The 8,915-nt window shown below is 41.2% G+C and overlaps 1 protein-coding gene across 14 annotated transcripts in view; it reads left to right on the top strand.

Annotated features, from left to right (window-relative positions):
- Nucleotides 1-8,915, top strand: part of TNRC6B (trinucleotide repeat containing 6B) — a 188,975-nt gene that overhangs the window by 28,623 nt on the left and 151,437 nt on the right. For 12 of the 14 annotated variants that reach the window (XR_003095021.1, XM_025208905.1, XM_025208907.1 and 9 more), the window contains exon 3: nucleotides 3,526-3,615. The gene's annotated coding sequence lies outside the window, so the exon portion shown is untranslated. Of the gene's footprint in view, nucleotides 1-3,525; nucleotides 3,616-6,216; nucleotides 6,294-8,915 lie in introns of all 14 variants that reach the window. The other 2 variants (XM_025208899.1, XM_025208898.1) reach the window with 1 other exon arrangement.

The raw sequence follows: 8,915 nt of genomic DNA, 5'->3' as shown, positions 1-8,915 counted from the left end.
AGGGAAACTCATTTCAATCTATCTATTAAAAGTCCATAAGTGTCAGTGTGGTCCTAGAAGAGATGGTAAATACAAGTGGAATTGGTCTTATAATGGCCTTTTAACAGGCACAGTACTCTGGAATTCAGTAGTGAAAAGAAAGCATCCAAAAAGGTGCTGACCACATTAACTTTTATTCTGACAGCATTGACCCATGATATCAATGAACCTCCTAATAGCAAACAACTAAGCCCTGGTTATAAAGTTGCTTGCTCCCATGTGAGGGAGCTCTACATCTCCCCTTCCTATTCAAGGCTCTACATAAAAATATAGAGGAATTGAAGGATCTGCTAAGAGAATTAGGTGAACAGTGGCTATGGCTGCAATCTTGAAACAAGCTACATATCTACAAGCATCCAGTATGCCCAGAGTGGGCCAATATACTAACAATTTGGTGTTCTAGGAGATGGAACTATTATGGAGCTGTACTTGAAAAAAACACTGTTTCCATAGGGCCATGTTACAGCCTTTCTGGATCTGTACCCCAGCTTCCTGCCACAGGTCTGTAAATATCTACCCCAACAGAGGTACAGAACTCTCTTGGGAGTAAAGGACAGATGAAACGTTCAGGAAAAAAACTCCAAAAGATGTCTGTTTTCCTACTCCTTGCTATATGTACTCCTGTAGGGGTCTTTATGAACTATTAGAATAGTTTTGCCCTATCCCAAGCAATAGAGTCCACAGGAGCAACACTTACCTTCAGGTTAGTAAGCACTTCTTCCCTTGAGGACAGATTTTGGTCACTATAGTAGTTTCTAATGGAATAAAGTAAAATGAGACCATGAGAATATGGGCATGCTGCAGCTTTCTAGACCTTCTATTATGGAAGGTACCTATATGATGTTGCAGATGAAATCTTACAGGCGATCCTACAACTCTGGATGAAGTTGGGCTCTTCTGCAGTAAAGCACCAGATGAACAAAAAAGTTGTAGCATTATCTTGTGTTAATTTTGCAGCTGAAATGGTCGATAGACACCCCCCCCACCCCTCCCCAAGAATGTGTATTTAGGGAAGCACTGTTCTTTTCTTTTCATTGTAACAATGATCGTGCCTGTGTCCAGGGCAGGTTGGGGATTCCGTGTGGTGGACCATCCATTACCAGTGGAAATAATCTAGTTCCCAGAGGATGAATGTCTTGGAATTCAAAGTCACTTAATTTGTTTGCAAGGGCTTTCTCCCAGAATTACAGGATTCCACAATGCAATTCCTTATGAGCAATGCATCCACATTGCACTAAATAAACAAGGACGTGACAGGTCTTTTTCCTCTTAGACTAGAAGGTAGCAAACTGTGGATATAGTTTCATCAATATGAAACTTCCTGTGAGTCTAGCAAGAAAGTTATGGCTATCTCAAGTAGTTGCTGTAGAGGTCTGTTGTAGAATGTCGTACTCCCAAGTATGGGGAAAAAACCCATTATCATCCTCAGTGGCGAATTGGGTATTGTGCCAGAATTTTGACATTAGAAGAGCTGTTCTACCAGTTCCCTGATTCTCAAGATGAGAATCAAACTCACGTGAGACAATCTAGAATCACTCTTGCAGTTTCCTAATGAGTCGCAGCACTTTTTTTTGCTGACAGACCAGAGTTAGTTGTCTGCTTAACTATGTATCCAGCTCGTAGGCTGCTTTCACCTGATACTGCAAAATCATGGTCAGCAACTCGATTCAGATGAGAAGTCACTGTACTTTTCAGCCTGGATGCTGGCTGGTTGAGTACCATGGACAGAGACTTCTTTCAGAGCCCCATGAGTTCCCAATAATGGAGAAGAAAGACATCTTACCAGAAAAAGTAATTTATCAGAATGCAAGAAGTTCTTGATATGTACAGCCACCTTGCCCTTGCTTATGATATAGTACAGAATATTTTTGATTATTTGCTGCACCTAATTATGGCTTTTCCTTCAGCTCTGTGAAAGTCCACTTCACAGCAAGGTTTGGCTTTTCATTTTCCTTTAGCTTGTGCCGTCTTGCTTGGTCTTCTCTCATCCGACAGCATGGCAGCTTCTCAAAGACTTGCATTTTACCTTCTGGTCAGAGAATGGATTTGAGACCTCAGTAGGATTCTTCTGAAGCATATGGGGCCCTACCCCAAATCTCTGTTGGAATACTCAGTACACTATTCCACTCAAAATGGTCCTTCGTGTGGCTTTTGCTTTACTGAGAGAGAGAGATTTGCCTTCAATCCCATTTGACACTTTACTGTATCTATGAAGCTAGATAAATCTCCCAACCTGACATTATTGCAGTAACAAAATGGTATTGAAACTTGGGTTCATCGCCAACTCTGACCTTTATCCTCATGGAGGATGCATGCTTGGCCCTAGTGTGCAACAAAAATACTGATCTTGTATGTATAAAGCATATTTATACCTACAGAGTTCTGTACTAGGGTCAATAAAAGGGGGTGGGGATAAAATGGAGGAATGATATACAAAGATTTTTGGTACAAGGAACAACTGCATTTGTTGTTTGGTAATACAGAACATATATCAATTTTCTTTTCTCTGTAGTGATACTTAGTAGGTAAAATGTGACACTTCAGCCCTAGGCCTTTCATTTTTAAAATGTATTTCTGATTTTCCATTTGAATTTATTATCAGTGGTGTCAGATATTTACAGAGTGCATGCAGAACAGCTACTGGCTGTGCAAGTTTCCCAGCACTGCCCTAGCAGTGTACCTCAAACCTGACCGAGAGAGAATGCTTGTAGGAGTTGGAGGATAGCTCCTTCTCTATGCCCGCACAGTTCTGCTCTCACTGCAGTCTCTTAACAGTCAGGTAAAGTTCTGCCCATTACAGAAGTTGGTTTTGGGGATGCTTCTCCATGGGGAACAGCCCTGAGACTGTCCAACTCAATATTCTGAAGTGCAGTTCATGTCACTGACCTAGCATGGATTTGAAATGGCTGCCCAAAGATGAATGGCATTGTATCAGTTTCCTCTGCCATCTAGATCCTTATCTTTCAGATTTTTCAAGTGATTTCAGGGATGACTTCCCTAAGGTAAGAATTTGCAGGTAATGTAGGACCAGTCAAGTGCATTATTATTACAGATAAGTAACATCACTAATATTTCTCCAGCTGTACCTATGAGCTGGCATTTGGTATTTGAACTAAGACTAATTTTTAGAAAGAGACTTGTTTTGCTTTAGTTTGTCATTTTCTTGGTGAGCACAGTTGTGGGGGGGAGGGGCTTATGAATAAGTAAATAAAGTAATGACATAATTTCCCAACCATTTTACACATTTTAAATTTAAAAATGTATAGTTATGAGTGCTGCTTCTCTTTTAAATTAGAGACAAAAGTCTGTCTGCTTTGTCTTGAATGCAAATCACTGATTGAGGTCTGACTTTGAATACAGAATACATGATTAAAGGCTAAGGTTTTCAGTATTTATAGTGTTAAATGAGATTGCAATGAAAATACTGAAGATGGAAAACATTTCCTTTTGTATTTAATGGAATTTTTTCCCCTTCTCTACTTTTAGGCAGTATTTCGTGTTTCTGCAGAGTTTTGCACAGATTCTGTTCTCATGCAAACCGATGAGGGAGAAATACTGGAGGAAAGCAGTCCCAAGGTCAGTGAGGTGCTGCAGCCAAAAATTGCTCATTTGGATGTGGCAAGGAATGGATGATGTGAATGTTGACTTGCGAGCACTGATTGTGTTTAAATAATGAACACAAATGTTTTCTGTAAATAAAAAGGTATATATCTGCATGCATGTGTACAGTAGAGACCCATGAAAAGTACAGTTCCTTGCAGAAACAGGTTTATGAAAGACACTTCAGGGAATAAAGGTCTACATGCTATGAAACTTCAGAGGGGTGGGAGAAGCTCTTCCAAGATCTGCTAAGATTTTTCAATGATCTTTTGTCCATATTAGAACTGGAAGGCCCTAAGAACTTGTGTGGGGGTTTTCTTGCCCGCTTCAACCTGATTAAAAGATTTAAGTGTTTGGGTCTTCCATTCTGTCACTAATCTACCTGAAAGTATTCTGGATGTTACAGATTTCCCTACTTGCTGTTTCATGCATTTGTCTGTCAGTGATTGTGTTAACCTTTTTAGATTTAAGGTACCCCTCAGAAAATGCCAGCTCTTAGCTTTCACTCTTTTTCAACCCCCCCAGCCAAAAAAAAAAAAAGAGAGAACAATTTTTCTGTGGCAAAAAAATCAGGCCACCACAAGTCAGAATGTTTTTGACGCTATCCCTGGAATTATCTTGTGAATCATCTATAGATGTTTGCACACTTAACACTGTTTAATTTTCTGGTGTACCCTGTAACATCTTTCAAAAAATCTGATGGCACCCTGGTTGAGAATTACTAGTCTTTGTATTACTTCCACAGAGCTGTCCCATGCTAGCATTACCTACCTTTTTGAAATACTGTATTTTCTTGCGTATAACCCACACCTTTCCCCCAAAAACCAGCTGGGGAAAACTGGGGTGTGCATTATATACAGGGAAAAGGGCTGGGGGACTGGAGCAGTGGAAGCATTAATTGGCACGACTCTGGGAGCCACACCACTTAACATTGCCACCACTTCCTCCCTTCTGTACGACTCCCCACCCCCCAGCAGAAATATCCAGACCTGTGGGGAGACACCCCCTTCACCCCCCCCCCCGCAATCTCATTGGGATGGCAATTGGGATTGCTCTTTGCTCGGACCCTGTGTAATGGGTTCACACAGCCCTGGATGCAGTGTGCTGCACCAGAGTCAGTGTGCAGGGTCAGACCTGGCATGCCACCCCAGCACTGGTCTACTGGAGCAGGTCTTGGTCTTCTGGGACCCCCAGTGTGCCAGTGCAACAGACCTTGAAGACTCTAGGCCTCTGGTGCTTATCTGCACTCTGTGGTAAGATTCCCCCTGGTAAGATAGCCTGTTAAAGTCAAAAATAAATCTGACCTGAACGGGCAGGCAGACTTCATCTATTGTGAGTTAGTCATAACCTTTTTTACCTATTTTTTTCTGTTAAGATCAACATAATCTGAACTGTAAACCTATTTTTAAGTGATAGTTAGTTAGCATAAAGAGAGCTGCTGTGGTGAAACTTTGGTGCTTGTTGGAATACGCTTGAGACAAAGGCCACTTTTAAATGGATTTGCATAAAGGGAATGCTATGATTCAGAGTTTAGCCAATTAAAATATAGTATGTTGCAAACTCTCTCCAGAACAGCAGTGCATGTAATTGACCCAGGTACTTTACTCTGAGGGATTTTGCTACTTTAAAAAGTTCACTGGGGAGATGTGAAGGGAAACAGGATGGTGAGATCAAGTACTGATTTTAGAAATATTCTAGCTTGCTGAACATAGTCTGCTTATTTTTCATCAAAGCAAACAAAATATAGATGGATTTCACCTTTTGTCCATGTATGAGAGGAGAGTTGGTTCTTTTAAAATTAAATAGTTTGAAGTGGTTCTTTTAATAAAGTAAACATGTCTACTACAAGTAAGCTTTAATTGTGAGGCTGCTGGCTATGACCACACTATACCCCTGCCACCCATCATACATCTTAAAAGCCCTAAAAATTAAATCTGGCTGGGTTTTAAAGAAAAAGCTTTAATTTGTAGCTAGGCTGAATAGCTGACCATGAACACATTACTGCCTGAAACAGTTGGTAGCCGTTTAGAGAAACTAGGAGATTTGAAGTGTGCATTTGGTGTCTGATTTATTTGTTCAGAGCACTATGTATTATTAGCATATATCAAAAATAGAAAAGACTTCTTACTGTGTGTAGTTCCTCTTCCCATTGCACATACTATGGTATATTGTTCATTAAAATATATTTTCTAGAGCTGTTTAGCCACTAAACACACTTTGGAGGTATTAGTGTTTCATCTCTTACACCGGGACTTTTATGGATGTTACAGCTGAAAGCATTTGCCTATATTTATATTTAGACTAAATTTTTCTTGTTATTTCAATTTATCCTCCCAGTTATCTTGTATTAAGTTAAATCACTTTCTTTGGTATTTACTAATATTTTAATTATGTGTTCTTTTCTGTTGCCCCTTTTATATTCTAGCTTAACTATAAATATGGCTTTATTATGTATGATGAAGACAGAATTTATCATTTCATCATACATAAATATCAGTTTCCAAGAAAAATAAACCAATTTTGGAAAGAAGCTGGATTGTATGGCCCCATCTGTATAAATACTTTCATCTTTGTTAGACTTGTTTCTGGAGAAGTGTTACCATTTTGGAAGAAGTTGCTGCCAAACCTGGAAGAGGCATTAAATTATCTAGCAGGTTGGTCTATATTTGTTCTAGACTTGCTGCTCCTCTCATTCTCTCCCTAGCCCCCAAACATTCAGTTGTAAATAAAAGCTAATATGCAACTATTACTGCAGCTTGTTCTGAACCGTGACTTGTGTCTATTTTCCTTCCTTGTTTTGGATTCTTGATATCCATGTTTGAGCCTTAAGAATCCCTGTTTCCCCCTCCTTTACTCTCACCATGCTCAGAACATTGTGTTTCACTTACCATCTTCCTGACTTAAAAGTAATTTTTTCTGAGCCTATAATGGTCTCTAATCTCCAGAGCAGTCTGTTTTCTGGCACAATATTTCCTGTAGACTTGCTTTTAGTAAGGGCTCTCAGTCTTTCATGCATCAGCTCCTTTCTTTGAAGCTACATTGCCAACCAACATTTGTACAGAATGAGACTGTAGTGCTGCAGTACATGAGACATTCTGATCTTGCTTGGGGCTGGGACAATGTCTGTCTCTCTTCTGTTATTTAATGGAAGATGCTTGTGACTTAGTGTCATGCATGAGATCAGAGTTGAGGCCCACTTTTTAACACCTGTTTGAGAGATTAATTTATTCCTAGCTATATTTTTTCATGCTTTCTTTACTGAAGTGGTTTAAAGAATAAAGCTATTTAACAGTGTGGGTAGAAGAGCTTCAAGAGCAACTTACACTGTTCGTTTGTCTTAATTTGCCTCTTTCTGCATACCACCACCAGAGAGGAGCATCTTTGGTATCCTCACATGCACTCTGAGGTATATTTGACCTACATTTTTTAGCAAGCGACTAGATATTGCAGCACTATGGTAAAAAAACAAAAAACAAAACACCAAACCAAAACAGACAGACCCCTTCCCCCCCTTCCTGGAAATCTGTGTTAGATTTAAAAAAACAGACAAATTAAAAAAAAAGTTTTGTTTGAATTAAATATGAAAAGTAATGTGCTCAGAGTAGGCCTAGGTTATTTTGTGCTAAAATAATTTCCTGCTGTGCATGATTCATCTTCAGTTTTCAGTGTCAAATTTTTTTACGGAAAATCTTGAGACTCACTGGAAGTTGTCAAGTGGGAGTTACAGGGAGTAGGAAACAGTTGATGCTTTTGGCAGCCGAGATGGTGAGGAAAACAGCTTGGTATTGTGGGGTCAGTATGTTAATTTACTGTTTCTGCTATGACGGATGGTAGATTAATAGTTAAGTATTGACACCTTAAGAGTATTGTTTTTAAAGAAAATAAATAAAAAACACTTTTTTAAAATAAAAGCTTACGTCACAATTTCATGTCAAAAGGGTGAATTCTGAGTAATAATTATTCAAGATCCTAATCATGGAACAGGTCTGTTTTTTAAAAGACTTTTTTTTTTTTTCTTTTTCATAGGGGAGAAACAGTAAAATGTTGTCTAATATCCAGATTTTACAGTCTTGGTGCTTAACTTCCTTACACAGTCTGGCAATGCGTCTTAATTATGACCTACAGAACTCTCTACTGCTGTAGTTCTGGACTTCATCTGCGGCTCTGCCAGTTCATATTAATTGACACCTGCAACACCTATGGTTTTGTTGTCAAGACTTTTGAAGGATAGGGGATAGCTCATTTATCAGTCACCTATGTAATATCTACAGTGATGTTATCGAGAGAATAAAATCTGATACAGACTTATTGACTATTCAGTACGAGAGTATAAAATGTCTCTGATCTCACCACGTCTAATTCCTAGAGGAGCACCAATGCATCGGTCCGATATTGAATTGGCACTGATAAGCTCAATTTTTGTTTATATTGGAAATCGGCCTGATGTGGCCGATAATTTGGCCAATAAATGCCCAAGGCATGGGCAAATCAAGTCCCCTGCAGTGAGGGAGGGAGTAGGGCTGGGGCAAGCGCTGTCCAGCTGGAGCAGGGCGGAGGACGGAGCTGCGGCTCGTCTGAGGAGCATGTGGGGGAGAGGCAGCTTCTGCCACTGCGCACACCTGGGGAGGGGGGAGTGTGCCCCCAGGGTGTGGGCAGGGTGGACTGCAGCTGCAGGCTGGGGCCAGGGCAGTGCTGGGCTCTTCCCAGTACGTGCAGGGCAGGGAGGTTTGGGTTGGGGCTATGCTCAGGGCAGGCAATGGTGGTCCTGGGAGGGGGGACTGCAGCTCTCCCCATAGTCCCCTCCCAGTGCTGCCCCAGCCCAGCCCAGTCCACCCCCCCCTCCCCCCCAATGCCGGGAAGGCCACAATTGCAGCCCAGCCTGTCAGCACCATGTGCAGACCCAGGGGCACACATTCCCTAACGCCCCCTGGGCAAGCTGCGGCTCCGTCCTGCACCCAGCCCCACTCCTCCCTCACCGCAGGAGCCTTGATCTGCCCCCCATGTCCCTTTCCTCCTTCCCTCTTCCCTTCCACCACAACTGACTTATTAGCTGCACACAGCTCCCCATGCAGTATAGGAAATCAGCTCGGTATCAGCCAATTATGCCTCCTTAAAAATCAGCTATCGGTATTGGCCCCCAAAATCTCTATCGGTGCATCCTTACTAATTCCAGTTGTCTCGCGTATGAGTCAGAATCGATCCCACTGTTTCATAGTTTCATAGTAGCTAGGGTCAGGAGGGACTTGAAAAGATCATCTAGCCTGACCCCCTGCCCC

Source organism: Alligator sinensis, unplaced genomic scaffold, assembly GCF_000455745.1.
Source record: "Alligator sinensis unplaced genomic scaffold, ASM45574v1 scaffold215_1, whole genome shotgun sequence".
Taxonomy (NCBI): domain Eukaryota; kingdom Metazoa; phylum Chordata; order Crocodylia; family Alligatoridae; genus Alligator; species Alligator sinensis.
The sequence above is the reverse complement of the archived record's forward strand: the minus strand, read 5'-3'. Positions and strand labels throughout refer to the sequence as shown.